This window comes from Pempheris klunzingeri, chromosome 20, assembly GCF_042242105.1.
Source record: "Pempheris klunzingeri isolate RE-2024b chromosome 20, fPemKlu1.hap1, whole genome shotgun sequence".
NCBI lineage: Eukaryota > Metazoa > Chordata > Actinopteri > Acropomatiformes > Pempheridae > Pempheris > Pempheris klunzingeri.
Window position 1 is genome coordinate 14,099,475 of NC_092031.1, and position 20,420 is coordinate 14,119,894.

Here is a 20,420-nt window from a genome sequence, read left to right on the forward strand (position 1 = left end):
ATGTCTATAAAATTAGTTTAGCTTCACTCTCAGCTAAGAAATATGAACACTCAGCAGGCTTAAATAACATGAAAGTAAATGGAGTCATAAAGCAGTAAAAGACGATTAACCCTAATATAACTCAATAAAGAAAATGTTATAAATCTATTTCTTTTCCTTAACTTTAGAGCTAACTTCATCCTCATGCGATCATCATATCTGAACAGGACAAAAAGGTGAGTAAAAAGGGGGTTTGATTTTTAAACGCTTCTTTGCAAATCTCACCACATTATTCTCCAGTTTAGAGCAAACACACTGGAATGGTTGTGAATCTGTTTACAGGTTTAGGAAAATGTTTAAAACTGAGTTTGTGCGGTTTAGTTCTCCTCCCTGGCTGCAGGTAAAGACCCTCCCCCCCTCCCCTCCCTCCCTCCCTCCTCCCCCTCTCTGTAATTATTGTTTACACTGTTTACAGCTAAACCATCTTTTGCCATGTACTAATTTCACGCTAGACAGCCACAAAATTATTCAGCATTCTCGCAATATGCGAAAGTCGTAGATCCCTTTTTATTTTGCAGCGGCCGTCCTCTCTCACGGGTAACAATGTGGCAATTTAGCCCATGTAACAGTTTGACCTTCAACACCCGCTTTTAGAGACAAACCTGGTTATTTGAGCAGGAGTTTCCTAACAAAGGCGTGGACAGACAGTTGCCCCTCCTGGACTAAATTTGGTAAATGTGGGCCTATGCATATTTTACATAACGATTCTGCCTATTATTGCAATTTCAGTGATCCTACAGTGTGAGAACGCCGACCAATTTATCATTCATTGCGGTAAATCGCAGCGGAGACTGCATTTAATTGAGTTTGTATTGTATTTCGTCGCTGGGTGCCTTCTCGCTATAGGGTGGGGGATTCTCTCTCAGGCCATCCCAGTGCAGCGGGGGCTGAGAGAGGAGGTGGAGGTGGGGGGGGTGAGGAGGGGAGAGGAGAGAGGAGAGGGGGGGCCCCCCACCACCATCACCCCCAGCCCCCCACCCCAGCTCACCCCTCCTCCTCTCAGCTCCGCCTCTGTCTTACCAAACAATCAACTGGTAGCGAAAATGGGCATCTTTCATGTTAAGTAGAGCAACAACAGGCTGCACATTCACATATTGTGTTCTCAAAATAGCAAAGTGACTGCATGCTGTCTGTAAAATCATTTACTGGTCGTCTTTCGGTGACAGTGATGGGCAAATAGAAAGTAGGCAAACAACTGTAACCTCCATTCTAATGTAAGCAAACATGAAGTTAATTCTGCCTTTAGAAAAGCGTCAAACTTGCGTCATTTCTTCAGGTCCGTATATAGAAAGAGCCCGAAACTGACTGAAATAATAAGGCGAAGAAACAAAGTTTTACCTGCGTGCGCGTCTGCTTCTTCCAAACAGAAGTGGGTTTGTGTTGTTGCCAGCCTGCAGTGCCTGATCGCTGTGTGAATTATCGCGGACACATTGCACGGGCTGCACTCTGTTATATTCCACTTCATGGGCCCACCACTTTGTTAATTTGCGTCTTAATTGTCTGCGATGCAATTATGGAGATATGGATGGTCTGCATGACGCCCATCAGTGCTGCAGGAGCGCCGCGCAGGCCGCTAAATCAACTCTCTGACACCCCCAGTTTGAGGCGGCTGAATTTGCCGTTTGTGGCCTCGTCTGGCTGCTGAAAATCACCTCGGAGCGCCACGCGGCTCAGCACGGACACATCCCAGCATGCCCCGCTGCTGAGCCCCCATCACAAGCCTTTCTACTCTGCTGACAGTCAAGTCTGGGTGCGTTTTTGAAATTGAATCTATGCGCACTTTGGGGTATATTCAATAGAAGTTATCAGCAGCAGCCTCCTCCTCAGGTTTGCATAGATTACACACGTGAACACGCAAGCGCGCGCGTGCACAGCTTGTTTGTCTTGCAAATTTTTTAAATAATTCACGTGGACCTGTAACAATCACACGCGCACACCGGACACACGCACGCACAAGAATCGTTTCATAGGCAAATAGGCTACAACTGAAAATATCAGAAGTTGCTTCAGTTCAGTCGCTTTATTTATTTAATGAATAATCATTCTGACACAAAGGCACGAGCAAACACTCCAGTCTCTGACGTGTGTGTGTGTGTGTGTGTGTGTGTGTGTGTGTGTGTGAGAGAGAGAGAGAGTGTGTGTGTGTGTCTCACACAGCCAGGGGAAAAAAAAACTACGGATAGGCTTTGAGAGAATAAACTCCAAAATGTCCAAAAGTTATGTAAACATTTTATTTTAAACATGTATAAATGAACAATATATATATAATAATAATATCAAATATAATATGAACCAAAAAAAGCAGAAAAGCCTGTTGAGCCTACAGCTGTCAAATCTCAATTCTGAGGTTATTAGTTCTGTTTATATTTAGTTTAAAAAACAATAATTATTTAAACTGCACCACTGAAAAAAATGAATAAATAACAATTTAAAAAAATTATTCTAATTATTTTATTTAATAGTTATTTTATTATTATTTTTATTGGTTGCTTGTGTATTTGTTTGCTTGTTCCAGTATCCAGTATCTCTGGATTATTCAGTTATAAACTAAATCTATTTAGTTCATTTACTTCATTTTTTTTCATTATTCCAATTGATCGATTTACAGCAGTTTATATTCTATTTTAATACTTTTTTAAAAACGTTATCAATTCATATGCATAAAGGACACGTGCTTTTATTTTAATACTTGAAGCATTAAGAATGATGTTAATTATATCCCTTTTAATTATTATCATTATTATCATTGTGTGGCTGCAGCTACATGTTAAACTCTTTCAGTGCAGCTTTAAGCATCAAACGCACATGAAGTCTTCTCTACCTGCCCTCACGTTAATATTCTGTGTTTTTTACACTGTTTCTCCTCCGCCTGTGAGGCTACGTCCTCTTACTGTTCTTCCTGCTATTATCGCCTCATCGTGCTGCCACAGAAAAGCTGCCCGTCCTGCTGCAGTCACTTCGAGTTAACTTCACCAACACGGAAACTCCTCACTGACTCCAGCAGCCCAACACACACACACACATATGTTACACTATATTTTGAATTTTAACACACCTACACAAAAACACGTCTTTATTGCTGTTTTCAGTCACAAGAGATTATAGAATAAAACTCAGACGGCGAAACAAACTGACGGGCAGAAGAAAAACAAAAACCTGCCTTTTGTCAAAAATGTTCAAGCCGAATCCCCAAAACTGCGAATAAGATAATAAGTATAATATGTTTGCATTTTAATGAGCTGCTGTTGTACATGCTGTGATGATTAGTAGAACTAAAAGCGTGTTCTTCAAAGTGAGCAGACTAGTCCACCGTGTGTAATTATGTAAAGTAGGCCTGCTCCTGCAGCCAAGCCTGTAATTTTAGACTTTTCTGAAGCCTGTCGACTTTAAAAGAAGATCCAACATGAAATCAGACAACCAGAAACAAGAGGAGAATTCCCTAAAACTAAATATTTCAGCGTGAAAAAATAGGATGAAATCAGTTTAAACCTGGAAAAAAAAAAAAAAAGTTCTCACACTGGTGTTAAATTCACTACGGCTCTTAAAAGTGAATCTGTTTTATTTCCTGTAGTGGAACTATAATCTAGATAATTTAGTTTATTTGACAGAATTTATACATTTAAAGTCTCTACGTTTGATTGAATTACATATATTCCATAATGTGGGTAAAAAAGAGCAGGGTAATGGGATATGTGGACACACACTCTCTCTCTCTCACACACACACACACACACACACACAAAGGATTTCAACATGGCGAATGTGGCTCGCCCACCCCACCAATGATCGATTTTTAGGTTTTATTGGTTTGGGGTTTTTAGGCCCTGAATGCATCACCGCGGTTTCAAGCAGATTTTAAATAAAGCTGAAAACAGCCAGACAGGTTCTAATATTTCAAATAAATTAATGCAATATTATATTTAAATTAAATTATGTTTAGAACGAAATTTTAATTACAGTTCGCGCAACCTACTGTCTTTTAAGCAAATGTAACTAATTTTATGTGTAAGATGAGTATATTTTTTATTGCGTAATTAGAGACTAATTATTAACGGTAATCGATTTTTGCTTTTGTATATAGTGTAAACAATTTTTATTGCCAACTCAAATGAAATATAAGTGGAACAAACAATAACAACATCGCCTACTGACCTACAGCTGCGTGTACTTGTTCTTGATAAATGAACACAAAATTAATTAGAAAATTTCTCACCTTTGCAACAACAACAGCATTGAAAAACATCTTTAAAAAAAAGAATAGATGACACGTTTTGTCCAGTTTCCCTGTTTTCGTCCTCTTCGGTCCGTTTTCTTTCTGTGCAGATATGTGTAACATGAGACGGCGGGACGGCTGCAGCCCTCCTGCAGCAAAATAAATCTCATATGCAAAGAAGGCTTTTGAAAATGGCGCCCTGCAGCAAACGCCTCCCTGTCAATGTGGAGGAGGAGGAGAAGGAGGGAGCGGGGGGGCAGGTGGGGGGCGTGCCAAGTGCATCGTGTTACGCGCAATGGGGCTGCAGCCTCTCCTCCCGTGTCGGTTGTAGTATCTGGATATAAAACCGTCCCCGGTATTCGCCGGTAGAGCCTCACACGTCGACTCCCTTCCCCACCCCTCCCTCCCTCCCCCACCAACACGTCGGTACAACCGTCGGAGAGACGCGCCGTGTCGTTACGCACCGAATAAAAAGCGCACTTCTCGGGGCTTCCGTGGCTCTCCAAGCTTCCCCATCCCCCATCTTCGAAAACACGGAGCTGTTTCCCGTTTCTTCCTCGACTTTCGCGTTAAAATGAGCCGCTGCGTGCGCACACACACTCTTCCTCCTCTTCTTTTCGTCTCCATACAGTCTTTCGCTCCGTGGCCGCTTTAGCGCAGGACGAACAGTCTCCACATCCACACGCCGCCATTCCGGTTCGCAAGCAGGCAGGCAGCCCGTGTAACCGCGCAGTCTAGCCAGCAGCTGGGGCTTCCAGGGGAGAGCTGAGAAAAGGGGATCTCTCTCTCTCTCTCGCTCTCTCTCTCTCTCTCTCTCTCCACGGCGGAGCGGCAGCGAGGGAGAAGAGGAGGAGGAGGAGGAGGAGGAGGAGGAGGAGAAGGAGGGGGAAGCCCACGCTGATAGCTGGAGGGAGCCCCAGCGCTTTGAGCTTGTGTGCGTATATCTGTGTGTTTGTGTGTGCGCGCGCACGCATTATAATCATTGCTAGGAAATCCTTTCTGTGGGTGTGTGAGGGAGGATCTACAAGCAGGATGAGTTTGCAGCTGCGGTTAAAAAAAAAAAAAAAATCCTCTGCAAAACGAAATCAACTTTTATCCTCTTTCAAATATAGATTTTGGTCCTATGTTTTTAGTAAATATATGGTAGGCTATGGATCTGTTGAGCTGTGTGTGTGTGTGTGTGTGTGTGTGTGTGTGTGTGTTATACTCCTCTGTTTGTGTACATTAGTGTTTGCTTGCATATGTGCAAGTGTGCAGCTGTGAGTTTATCTGCACACACGCACACACACGCACACACACACACAGACTGGAAGTGAAATAGGCTGCTTCATCAATGTGAAGGAATTGATTCAGAGCAGTGCTTTAGGTGTGTGTGTGTGTGGTTACTGGTGGTATTTTCAGATAAATCACTCTGGGCTTGGAGAACAGTCAGTCCTCACCTATGTAAACGCACCCCTGAGGGCAACAGATTTATCTGCAAAAGGACGGTTCACCTCCCTCACATGCGCACACACGAGCGTGCACAACACACACGCACACACACGTCCCCCCTCCCCCCTTTTCCTCCCTCCGTTACCCCCTTCCCTTCCGCGTGGAGATGGATGGCCCATGTCCCTTTTGTCTAGATGCAAATGGACTTTAACCTCGAATTAATGGATAACTCCCCAGAAAGGCCTAATAATGCTCTGCTCACATGATGTACACACACACACACACTTTCACTTGCAGGCCTCTAGTTTGATAAAACATTTAGACACTTTGAGTTTGTCTGCAGACCATTTACACCATAATACACCCTGCTTGTCTGAGCAGGGACACCCAGCAGAAAACAAAAATCCAACATACAGCAATTGGACATTAATTAGCAAGTGTTTTTATTTGTTTAAGTTTGGTATTTTCTCCTCCTGGTGCTGTGCTTCCTAAATTAAATCAAGCCATGCAAGGGGATTTCACAAACCACACAACCACTGTGACCAACCTTTCCTCCACAACAGTGGAAGAAACCCTCCAAGCACTCTCGCTGGCTGTTTTTCCACCTTCCTTTTATAACCTCTATAACATAGAAATATCACATTGTTGTAATTCTATTTTCATTTTATGTGAGGACATTTGAACTTCTGGGGCCTGGTGTATCCCGTGCCAAGCGCGCAAGATGATGACAGGCGCTGGGGTTTTAACGTGGAGCTGGTTGTTGCAGGAATCGGGACGTAGATATGATCCCCCATTAGCTGTGGCGCCATGCTGCTCCGCAACATTACCACGGCACTAAAATTTTATTTGAGCAGCCCGCTCACTCAGGTTGATCAAGAGGAGAGAGGGGGGGAGGCAGAGAAAAGCAAGATGGAAAAGCCTCAAAGTGGATGTGTCGTGTGTTTAGGTGCAAGCATGTGTGCATGCACTTGTTATAGTTTTTTCTGAACAATAAACCCACTTCCTCCATGTATACCTGTCACCCCGAGCGCAGTCAATGAAACACCACCCCACCCCTCCCCACCCACCCACCATTTGCTACATGTCAGGAGCAGGCTGCATTACCGTGGATGTAAAAATTCATCTGGGGAAGAGGCCACTTGTTGCTGACGATATCCGGCTGAGGGAGAAGAGACGGAGAGGGAGGGGGGAGGGTCGGAGAGGTGGAATATTTTCATCCAGGTAAGATGGATGTTTTAATGTATGTGCTTCACGTAAAGTCCTCCACAACGTGCCACATAAACATATCTGTCTTTATAGACGTGGGGTATTAGAGGAGAGAGGGGTGGTGAAGAGATGGCAGTTGTGCAGGGGGAGGCTGTGTGTGTGTGTGTGTGTGTGTGTGTGTGTGTGCACATCTATAGTATATTGTGCAAAGTCTCTCTACATACTTCTATTGCATATGTCAATTATTTTTTTTTATCTTTTTTATTCCTTAGTATAGTCAAAAACAAGCAAATGGCTTTGTGTAAATGAATGAGCTCCAAACCAAAGCCATTCAGGGTTTTCTTAGATCCACATTTGGTTAAAATTAAACAGAACACAGGACAATTATGATTATACCAACTATGAAGCCATAAACTATCCCTTTTCTATTTCCAAATGTTACTCGGTCCTCTTTTCGCCAGCTCAGTAAATCCTCGCAAATTTTCCACCCATTCCTCAGCCTCTGGCATCGCCACGCTCGCTCAGTCCCATGATCAACGGAGGGTGCACACATGAGCTATTGTTGTTGGAGAGGATGACTGCGGTCGATGAAGGAGCTTTGTCAGTGGACTACAATGCACCCACACTTCCTGGTGCTACACCTGTAGCAGCATCAGCTTACGGTTGCATTACAGCCACTGCACCTGCGCTGACCTCAATAGCACTGACAGTGGGCTCAATGTGTGAGGGTTTCCTCCTGTTTCAGTCTGCACACAAATATCTCCTGTTGTATAAAACTTGCATTAAAACACACAAACTGTGAAACAAATTTTGATTTTTATAAAAAAAATTGGTCAAATGTGGACTGTGTTAGCTGTGGACACTCTGTTGTTGATTAGCTTCTTATTGGTTAAAATTTTTTTTTTACAACATTAGTCCATTTGCATTTTTTAACTATAACCATGGAAGCAATCAAGTTGGTTCAAAGTTCCTGTGGGTGTTTTAACCAGTCGAATCCTTAGATCTGATTATCTAATTCGCCTCTACCCCAACATGAAAATGTCAGCGATGGAAACAAAATCCTCCTGTGTTGTCTTGAGTGCCTTAAAGCTCAGCAGTTTCATCCTTTGCTAATTTCACACTTACAAGGCATGACACTTGCACTCTTTCTCACGCTTTAAAGAGGGAACGGACAGAATGCGGTGCTTATTCCTCAGTCAGTGTCCAGCTCTGGGCCTTGTTGTGGCGAAGCGCCTGATATTCTGGTGATGTTTAGATTTACCAGTTACATCTTTGTGTCTTAAATCACTGTCAAGGAGAGACATTTGGGTCAGACCAGAGGCCAAAAAGCACTGAAGACAGGAATGATGGCATTAAAAACATTAAAAAAGACAGCAAAGGAGTAAGAGTGAGTCGACCATTTTGTGGCTTGATCTTAATGGATCTGTGTTGAGGTGACCTCTTACCTCCCAGATGGGCCAAAAGAGGGTTCTGACACACACACTTCCCTTTTCTTCTCCCAGGCAACAGCCACTGCAGGGATCACATGACTCTCCGGGCCGGCCATGCCAGGCCGCGTGATGCTTCTGCAGATGTGGGGTGAAGGGGGGTAAAAATTATAAAAGGAAGAAAAGAAGTTTTTAGTGAAAGATTGGAAGGGGAACAAGGGCTAGGGGGTGACATGGGGAACAAGCGAACGCGTCAGCAGACAGCGAGGACGGGAGGGGGGGTCACAAAGCTAGCTTTGTTTCTGCTCTGGCTGCTGCATTAGCAGCTGCAATAAAAAAAAAAAAAAGCTTAGAGAGAAGAGGATGGATGGACGGTGGCATGGAGGGGTGAATGGCCTCTCATGACGTTTAAGAGATGTCTCTGTTTGTCACTTCAGTACACTGTGGTTTAATGCTGCTTCATAGAATATGCATACATGCCATAATTCATAGAGAGAGACGAAGACCTACATGGCAGATTCAAGATAAAGGCACCACTGTGTGTCCACTGATGTAACACTCTTTTATGACTGATATGCATTACAATATGAGAGCAAAGATGAAAGAATTTAGTGCTTTGGCAAGAAGTCATATCCCAGGATGCTTTGCTCTCTTAGCTCACCCTTTTGTGGCTATCTCAGTTATGCAGCTGTGCTCACCTATGGGGTCACTGGGCCTCTATAAACTTGAAGAAGTGCATTGATGTGTGCGCATTTCTGTGCAGGCCAGTGTGTGTGTGTGTGTGTGTGTGTGTGTGTGTGTGTGTGTGTGCAGTGCACTTGCCTCTGGGGGGAAAACGACGTCCGTTCTCCAAAACTCGCATGACCATGTAAACTGCAGAAACCGGCACCATCTTCAGGTCCGGTGGCACCTTGAAGTGTTTTCCATTTGCCAAAGAGGAGCTGGCCTCAAATTGGAACCAGAAACAGGTTTAGCATCTGATTCTTAACCTACTGCAGCTGTGTCACACACACATGCACTCAAATATCAGAGGTCCACACACACACACACATGCAGCAGGCGAGCCGAACAGGGTTAAGAGTGAGGCAACTGTATTACACCACAGCAAATGAGAAGCATCACATCTAGGGAGGAAATCTCAAACATTTGTCCACGTTTATCAATACCGCCATATGTGTAAGACATTATGATCGGCTTAAAAGCTTGTCGGAAACACACACACACCAAATGTTCTAAAGGACAAGTATTGTCCTTTCTGCAGCTGCTGTTGTTTTGTAATGGATATTACAAATGTTTCCCGTGTAAATGTATTTACTACAGTGTGACATTTTGATAAACAACTTAGAATATGGCACTATTCAAAGACGTTCATGCTCCCAAAGCAAAGGACAGCTTCTGTTGACGAAACAGGGATGTTTTTAACACCATGAGACCTAACTTTGTTCCAACAGGTGCTATGTACGGTATATAACCCACTCTATGTGAAGGAATCCAGGGGGAAAACCACCTGACACCTCTGATAGTATCTCATTGAGGTGTGTTTACCCAACACAAGCAGAGTGTGGAGCGGAGAGAGCCCCGGCTGGCCAGGGGTTCAGCTGTAGACTGGCCTTGTTTGGGATCATTCTAATGAGGAAGGGAAGGGTCGCATTTCAGGCCGCAGGCAATGGTTCGAAGGCAACAGAATTGTCCTTCATCGGAGCTGAAGTAGATGGATGAGTGAGTGCATGGATGGCATCTATTAAACTGTTCGGTCTAAGGCCGGTTTGTATGTGCAGCCAAAACTTGGGTTGAAAGACGATTACCAGGGGCGTCACAAATATGACAGGAAGTAAACAGCAGAGTTTCCATGAGGTCTCGCTGAGGAATTCAGACACATTTCCAATTTAGCGAAGCCATTCCGTGAGAAACAAAGGAGAAAGGAGCCGTTTAAATGTATTTTAAAGTAACATATGTTTCTCATATTATGTATTCCTCAAAAATGATTTATAATCCAACCACAGAAACACAACACGTTTGCAAAGAAGGAAACAGGGTAGATTCTTGAATATTTTCCAGGAGAATTTATGATTATAAGGCTTTATAAGATGGGACAAAGAGCTTGTGATGATTCTATTGGTTGTCCAGGTTGGGACATATTCAGTAAAATAGTCCTTTTAAGTGATAGAAATAAGACAGGAAGTGTCACACGTGCATGTAAAAGTTCTGTAAATGTTTTGGAATTTCAATTAAAGTAGGTGGTCATTTAAGAGAGAACACAACGTGATAAATCAGAATCAAAATAAGAGCAATAAGATGAAAATATCATTGTCATTGTGTCCAGACTAACTGCAAAACCCACAATGCAACAGTGGGAAATCACAGAGACAAAGGTCAGGTTCCTGAGTGGGTGTGGTCTGCCGTGACCCTCCCACTTCCCTTTCCCATAAATCCTTTCAAAGGCAAAGCCAAAACCATACTGGATGGATTTATGAAGGCATTGTTGCTTTTGGTCTTGAGGATAGTTTCTGTTTTTCAACACTGTGATGAGGTTATAGTTAATGCTTTGGAAAAACAGAATTACTTAACTTGAACTTTGGAGTGTTTGTTTAAGTGGATTTGCCTGTTGGGGCTGGTAAAGCATATTTCTTGTTTGATGGAAACGTCTGATGTCACAGTCCAGTGACCCCCTAAACACATAACATACCCACGGATGTCTCTAGGCTTAGATTTGTGTTGTGAGCTTATAGTGCCATTGGGACATTTGAATTATTTTGATGTTTTTTGTCTGTATTCACCAGCAATCACAGCAGCAATACTTTTATTTTTATATTCTGACAATGTTGCATAGATGAGAAAATTGAGATTTGTTGGGTGGGTTTAACTTTTCTACAATGTTGTTTGACTTCATTAAGATTTGAAATAGCTTTCATTTTAAATTTGTAGTTTCTCATGTATGAAGAGAGATAGGAGCAGTGAGTAAGCCCGTGCAGACTAATTACAGCAGTTATTCTAATATTAGGCTGCAGAAGGGTGAATTTCCACCGAATTGAAATAAATTGAAAGAAACCTGTTCCTCATTTTGCCGAAGACCTCCTGGACCCGCCCTTCGGGGTGCCTGGAGGTCCCCGCACTCCAATCTGGGCCCCCTCCTCCTCCTCTCTCCCCCTGCACACCCCCATAGGGCTCTCGGCCCCGCTTCTGTCCCGGGCGCGGCGATGCAGGGGTTAACGTGGTGACGTGGTGCTCCTGAAGCGGTGACCCACGGGGGCAGCCAGCGGGGGCGGCAGGGGGAGAAGAGGAGAAAGCCGAGGCTGAGGTCCCGTTTGGGAAGGAGGGAAGAAGACTCAAACAACCGCCGCGTTTCTGCAATTATTTCCAAGCCGCAGCTCGAAAGACTCTCCGCTTCTTCCGCGTTCATCTCCAATTTGCGACTCATTGTTTTACGCATCTTCAGTAAAACGCCCTCCCGAATGGAAACTGTGTTTGTGTCTGTTTTTACTGCACCATTGATTGCAATCATTTCTTTGTCTCTTTAATCCAGAGCGACTCAACGAAGCGGGATGAGCTCCCTTCCTGTGCAGCGAGAGCGGGAGATAAATTCACTTTTACGCACAACTTTGTCTAGACCGTTTGGACCTGATCAAAGCCTGCGGGGCGAGACGCGCAGAAATGCCGTGGACTCTTTAACGCCTGTGCTAAATGTTTATAGCGCTCTTACAACTGAAGCCGTGTGTGCACGGCGGTGTTTGCCTGCGCCGGCCGGCCGGCCAGTCATCCTCAGAGCTAAATGCCTCTGAAACTCAGGAGAGCAGCTATATATAGCAGACATTGATGTAGCTACCGGTGCATTTTAAAAAGGTGGGTAAACGGTGACCTCCAGGCGGCAATTAGGGCTGTAATTCGGCAAACAACCGCCACTATAAACAAATATCAACTGGATTTCCAGAGAAGAGCTGATGGCTCCTTTTCATGCCAGACTTGAACTACTCCACAAATAAAACTGAGCGGTTGAGTCCGGCCTGCCTTATAGACACAGACAGATGAGTGATTATCCAAAACCTCGTTGCTCACTTCGATAAAACTTTGGCAATTCGGTCAAATCTCATTTTATGAGAGAGCTGTGTGTGGAGGAGTGATGGGCCTCTTTTCCTCCTCCTCTACCTCCTACATGCACACATTCGGGTTCAGCACAATCACATATGCAAATAAAACAATACTGGTCGGAAAAAAAGTGTGTGTGTATGTGAGAGAGAGAGGGAGTGTGTGTGTCTTGGTGCGTAAAGGTGTGTGAAAGCTACTTGTAGGTTATATCTTTGTTGGTGGGGATAGGAGTGGGTGTACTCCTGGTGTGTAACTCACATGCATGCTTGATGATGTACCTCTGCCCCCTCCCCTGAATAAACTGAAAATGCAAGAAAGCTGCCTTCTGCTCTCCTAGACAAGACGAGAGAGAGAGAGAGAGAGAGTGAGAGAGAGAGTGCATGGGAAAGAGAGGGACAGAGCGAGAGTTTCTCCATCAATTTTCTGTTTAATGTCAGCGCTGCAGCTCCATTGTGGGAGAGAGGGGACGCGTCATCCAGACATAAATTTGCTATTATACAGCTTCACGGAGACTCGCATCCACCGGATCCAGAGCTTGTAGTCGGGAAAACCCCTCGGTGGATAAATTCAGCAGAACTCGCAAGGAAGCGGAGCGCTATTTAAGTCTGTCTGTATATTTGAAGGCGCGTAGTTTTGGATGAAGCTTGTAAGAGCAGGCTTTTTTTTTCCCTGAGTTGCCAGAGGTTTTTAGGAGGAAGAAAGAATTTTTTTTTTTTATCCATAAATACAATGATGTGCTCTGTGGAGACGGTCGTTTTCTAGGTAGGTGTGTTTTGTATATATGTTTTATCACGTGAGTGTAATTTAGTCAGCGAGGACTTTAAAAAAAATAATAATTATTATCATTCGCCGTAATCTCGCGGAGTTTTGACGCTGCGCTTGATTTTGATTTGTCAGATTTTTTATTTTTTATTTTTTTAAATGTCAGGCGTATTTTGAGTCGTGGCTCCGGGGTCCAGTGTGTGTTTAAGAGAAAATGTACTTGGCAGTTTATTTATTTATTTGCCTGTTTAGATGGGGGTTACAGCGCAGTCTGGTCTTGTTTCTTCTTTACGATTAAAACACGCGAAAAAGTTTGCGTAATCCATATTTTACGCTTCAGACTTTATCGAAAATCTCGATATCTCTCCATGGACATTGAGTGCGCAGTTAATGTAAGAAGGTTTATCAGTTGGGGCCTCTGGGGGGGGGGGCATGTGCCAATATACTGGCGCGCACACACACACACAAACACAAACACAAACACAGACACACACACACACACACACACACACACACACACAGACACAGACACAGACACAGACAGGGTGATTCAACCATGTAAAGTGTGGTTCCCTTTAGTTGATCGGCTCCACAGTTGGGTGTTATAGTTTGTCAGGCTTGCTTGTGTTATATTAAGTTACACGGTAACACTGTATAAGGATACTGAGTTGCTGTTGATCTGCCTCTCTCTCCCTCACACACACACACACACACACACACACACACACACACACACACACACACACACACACACACACACACACACATCTAGAGCTTTTGGCAGCACCGTTGGCCATGTAGCCATCCATGCGAGATGACACACGTCTTTTTTCAGGTCACATTTCTCATTTCTGGCATAAAATAGTGGCAATAAAAACAGATGTAACGCAGATGATGAGTCCTCCAATTAGATCCTGATGGAGTTTTTTTTTTTTCCACTTTTTTTTTTTTTTTCTTTCTCAACAAAACCCCCACCTTATAGACACATTATTAATACCCTTGTTTTAACACTAACAGGTAAAAACTTCATTTATGTATTTATTTAATTTTTGTCAGATTTATGAATTACTGTGGTTACTTCCTGGAGTCAAACATCAGAAGAAGCGTCCCTGATGTTTGCATCTGAATGTACACATTAGCACTTTCGCTGCAGAAAAGAAAATAAACGTCCTGGTATTTATGTTATGCTACAGTGTCCAGTGTAGGGGGGGGGGGTCTATATTAAACACCTGCTTTACTTCTTAGTCCCATCGCTCAAACACACACTTATTGAGAGTTTGTGCTTATTTTATTTTATCTTATTTTATTTAAGAATCAGGTTAAAAGGTACAGTAGATTTCATGGGTGTAGTGTGGACAGATGGTATACTAGCTATATAATTGGATATAATAATTGTATGTATAATTTGCAGCTGTGTTAGAATATTTTTACTGTGTGTAGACCATACATGTGATGAAATAAGTCTTATTCTGGATCATGCGGTGGTTACTGGAAACATGATTGGTTTATAGTTCATAATTGTAGTTACTTTTTTTAACATTTTATTTTGAAAGTTTAACTCAGTCTAATACTGCCGATTGTGGCTCCTAAGTGTTTCTGGCTCCTGTGATCAATAAACTCAGCATTATATTGTTGCTGTTGTGTTTTGTTTTGAGATGTGATCCAGATGCAGACTTGTGATCTGATTAGGTGTTTTGCGCAATCTTTTACCAACAACATGGTCAGAGTATGGTCAACATGGTTGAGTAACAACAGGAGGACAAGATGACGAAATATTAAAAATGTTTTTTTTTCTTAGAAAGTTTTGTGAAATCCTTGTTTTTCTCCTCAGGAAGCTGGTGCATCATAGAGCACGTCATGTGCTAAATAATGAGTGAGGCAAAGATCTTTGACGCAAAATACGTCTTTGTCCTTGTTGAAAGGATCAATTGCATTACCTGAAATTTTGAGTGATGAATTGCAGAAGGTCAGCTGACCTTTTGACCCCACAGCTCGGACTGGACATGCGCAGTTTCACGCCATCATTAACAATTTCTGACTTTTTCCATTTAAAGTGTTTTCTCTTCGAACAGCGGTCTATATGTTTTATGATCTCGGTGCTTGGAGCAACTGAGGAAAACAAAGAAAAACAAAGATGTCTTTCATTTTCATGGAAGTTTATGCGTATGACTATACACATTCCGGCAGAGCAGGAAGTGAAATTTTAGAGGAGACAAATACACAAAATGAGGCTCCACCGGGTGCGTCACACGTCCGGCACGCGATGTATTTAATCCCATTATGTGCCTGTATGATATCAACATTTCTCTGACTGTTAAGACAAGATCCTCCTCCCCTGTCTGAACATAAACTACACGTGAAGCTCGCAGCGCAGACACGAGCAGGACGGCACGCTATATGGCTGTTTATGTTCAAATGGTAATGATAATTAAAGCCTCCACCTGCGTGTTTTGATGGCCTATAAATAGATGCTGGCGCTGTCATCTCATCCATACAGGCCTGGTGGCGCTTACAGGCGGATATATGACTGTGTGACAGACACTAATTTGGTGGCCGAGCTATTCCCTCCGTCACCATCATCACCATCATCATCTTCTTCTTCTTCTCCTCCTATCGCCTTGATCTAAAGATGTCTGAAGACTCGAGGCTTTACCAGCTTCCCCTGATTTAGGTCTTTTAAAGGGTTTTGATCGCGAAGGCAGAACATTTTACGCACCATGCAAACAATTTCACTTTTCATGACCCGTTGCGAGGCCCGAGCTCCTCCCCTGGTCTGTCTGTCTGTCAGTGTGAGCAGCATCTGTCCTGCGCACACTGAGAGGAAAAGGTCACGTTGTTTTTTTTTTGTGTCCAGTCAACTTCTGACTCCATCATGTCTCCTTCTTCTCCTTCTTTCTCTTCTTCTTCTGAGCGGTTATGGATGCCATTGTTGTTTGTTGAGGTTGATATTTACTGTGTGTTTGGCCATCATAAAGGGGGGAAAAGGGGGTTGTACCCACATCGTACAGAGCGCACAGAATAGCCCTGTTTTTCATAACATAGCCCAAAAGCTTGGCAGAGCTACATTTCGCATGCTTTGGCCCCTAATAGGCCCATGGCTCTATTGTCTCATGGGGGTGCAGCACCTTTAGATAGCCTGTCTCCCTGGTGAGCGGCCCTGTTTGGAAATTCGCATCATTTAAGAGTTATCTGGAGAGAATAGGACGGTTACCCTGTATGGAGCGTCTTCCGGTGGAGGCAACTCTCCATTTGGACCTCATTTAAAACCAGCCTCGCCAACGTGCCTCCCGTTGACTCTGAATTATGTTTTTTTTTTTCCCCACGTGGTCTTATTTAGACGTTCAAAAGTGAATTCAATTAATGTTTGGATGCAGTGGAGGGTGTAGCACCCACTTTAAATGCACTTTACGCACTTTTTGGTGTGCGTAAAATAGCTAATTCACCCTTTTTTTAAAAAATAAAAAACAAAACCAAAAAACGGAGACATAACTCCTCAAGAGGTGAAGTTGCAGCAGAGTTAATGTTCACAGAAGCAACACTTTTCTCAGGTGGCACAATAATATGGTTTGTGAAGCATGCAGGTGGAAGCAAAAGCATCAAAACCTGAGATGAACCCTCCTGAACTAAATGATATTTGCGTGATTCATTTATTTGTTTAATTATTTAATTAATTTTCTATTCGTGCAGTGGTGACACACGTCATGCACAGACAGAGCTGAGAGAAACCCTCGGCTGGACGACTAGAAAAGCGGCCGAGATGTGTGGCTCCTCGCCGGGGGAGGAAGAGTCTCGCAGACCGGTCTAGTGTGAGGGAAGAAATGGGGGAGTAAAAAAAAAAAAAAAAGAAGAAGGAAGCGAAGAAGGGAAGGTGGAAAGTGTCAGTCAGGAACGCTTCATTGCTCGAGGACAATCCGCGCGCAGGACCGGTCTGTTTCAAGAGCAATCAGTCAATCCGCCTTAATTATCCGCGCACCCCACCCCCCACCCCCCCACAGTATAGGGTAGCTCGCGCTGGCACACGGACCAGAAGAGGCTGTGTGTGTGTGTGTGTGTGTGTGTGTGTTATGCTTTCTCTCTCTCTCTCTCTCTCTCTCTCTCTCTCTCTCTCTCTCTCTCTCTCTCTCTCTCTCTCTCTTTCTCTCTCTACACACACACACCCAACCCCCACCTTTTTAAGTGAAAAAGAACCAATAAAAATCAAGCTTTAAAAGGCTTTTCCTTGTCACTAAATAAATTAAATGCAGATTTCTGTTTTAAGTGCCGGACCCCTTTTGTGAGCTGCGGAACAGGATTCTTTATTGTCCCTCTGTCATTAGTGCTGAGGGCAACACTGTTGGGGGACAGAACAGGGAAACTAAGTCATGTCAAAATAAATATGTATGTAGTCAGATTACTGTACGGGCCGTATCCGCATACTCTGCCCTCTTCTGACAGAACAACAAGCAGCTGGATTCAGCAAAAGTGAAGCACTAACTTACTGCAATGATTGATGCACATGTTTTTCCTTATGGAGGCTCCACAAATAAGTTCATAGCACACACATTATGATGGACGTCCAGCACCAGTTTAGAGTTTCACAACTCCACAAAGGTTTTTTTTTTGTTGTCATCTTAGTCTCTAATGCATAATGATAACTCACGGGTGCCCTGCTGGCATTAACATATCGACTGTGAAAGTCTGTAGAATATTACTGGGTTTGAGCTTTCTGTATACTGGAGCCCCTGCGCGTTGAGCTGTGTGTGTGCGTGTGTGTGCGTGTGTGTATGTGTGTGTGTGTGTGTGGACACGTGGTGGCTGAAGCCCATTGGAGAGCGCAGGGCTTTGGAATGCAGGCTGCTATGTAAATGGGAAAAGAGGGTAACGATTATCTAATTACAGACGCGATAAATCTGCTCGCTTTGGCGATATTTGATTTGAATTATATATGTTTCAATTAATTTCACCGTATAGATGAAAGTCTCGTTTTCTGCCTGGCACACACTTTATGAGCTATCTAACGGCTGCACACCGGCTTGGTCTCCTTTGTCCGGCGTGTTTTGTTGGGGGCTGGACCAGAGCAGGGGACCGAGTCTCTGTTTTAATGTAAGGAGACATCAGTGGGAACAGTCTTCATGTACTTTATGAGGTGCACGTTCACTGTTGTCAGCTCTGGACAAGTTCAGCTAAAAGACACATTCATGCAGCCACATGATTTAATTGTTGCTGCTGCGTTTCTGATTTGAAGAAAGACTCCCAAATAAACCCCCTCCCCAGAAAATAGACAAGGGGCATATATATATATATATATATATATATATATATATATATATATATATATATATATATATATATATATATATATATATATATATATATGTGTGTGTGTGTGTTAGTGTGTGTATTGTATATATTATTGGTATTATAGCATAACCAATAAGTATTGATATTATTGTATATTGATAGTTAGTTTATTGTTTCTCTATTGTTGCTTATTTGCTTCTTTGTGCCATTATATATGGTAGGTCATATATATATATAAAAAAATCTATTATATTCTATTTATAATCTTTATTTTTAAATGTACATAATATATTGGTTACTTGCTATGTCAGGAAACCATTAATAATCTAATCTATTATTATAACTGACCTACCGTAGAGTGAAGCGTAAAAAGCGGAAATGTCCGCTTAATTATTGAACAGCTGGCAATAAAAGAAAAAGTTTTCGTCAACATTTTAGGCTCAGCAGTTCAACAAAAGCCGAGACCCGCCGACCCAAATACCTTTTGCTCTTTTAACATTTAGGAGAGAAAGTCTTATAATTTTGTTTTTCAACAGACCCGTGGCTCTTTCCCCACCGTGTCCTTCGTCGGCAAAAACTTTTCTCTCTTCGTGTTTAGTAAAAAAAACGAGCTCCCTCGAAGCAGCGCAATAGCTGTTTTCCGGTTCTTGTTGCTGTTCTTTCCTCCATTTTCTAAACACTAAGTTGTTATTGCACCATTCCGCGAATCTCGTCTCTACATTTAATACAACGTGTAATTTCCCCCCTTTTACCGTATTCCCTTTGATTTAGTCACTCTTGACTCTCCTTTTGCTCTGGGGCCAACGGGGTTCGCCGTGGGGGGCGCCTTGAAACCGCCCCTCCTTATCTCCTTTCATCGTTCAGCGCGGGGCCGCCTTGAAACCACAGGGGCAGTAATTGCTTTTTTCAGGCAGCCCAGTGCGGACTGGCCAGCAGCCAATCAGAGCCTTGTTTACACTCGGTGATTGACAGCACTCTGGCAACGAGCCAGCCAATCAGGAGCCTCGCAGGGCTCAAGCCCCGAGTTTTAACCCTTTGTCTGCACGTATAAACAAACCTGGACTAGAATATTAGCCTATAGCAGCTCATATATTTCGACATGGAAACACACAAGCCCATATCCTTCCACTTTTAATTGGCTAAATTAGTGAACCGTGCGCAAGGCTAACCCCGGGGACAGTAATGCTTTCAAATTACGCAGTGATTCAATTTGCCTTGTGTGTGAGCGTGTATGTGAGTGTGTATGTGAGTGTGTGTGCGTGTGTGTGTGTGTGACGGAGACAGGTAAACAGGCATACAGCCATAAAATAGAAAATACTGAATATAGCCCATGTTGGTTGAATTTATGTGCAACTCTTCTAAACCTTCCCCCCAAATGCACATAAAGATAAAACAACTTTATTAACCCTTTCTCCATAACAGCCCGCCTCTATTCAAGTGCCCTTTCTAATGTTTTTTTTAAATGACAGATTACTTTATGTATATAAAGTAATCTTTAGTGAGCTGATACACAACAGTGGCTGATTCATCCCAGTGGACACATTTTCTACATCAAACCTACATTTAACTTTGCGCCTATCTACTATAGGCCCTAAACCTCTCTTATCTTAATGCGGTTGTGCATATGTGTGCCAAATGTTTTGCTCTGCAAACGGAGCCTACATGTTCAATAAATCAGACACAGATTCTGCAAATAAGGATTTATTTAGCAAAACACATGCAGCGGGGCGAGAGAAAAAGCGGATTTCCCTAAAGGAGCATCAATAAAACTATCACATCATCGCTGTCACAGAGCAAAATAACGATACACTCAGAGCACATGCAGCATTTGAACTGAACTGCAGTGGGATCACACAGAATAGGCTAGATGCTGTTTGCTCTCCACCACTGATCACAAAGTGCAGGCAGCGCTGCACGGCTCCAGTTCCTCTCCTCTCTGCACTCTGAACAGCACCGAACTGTGCCGCCTGTCTCCTCGC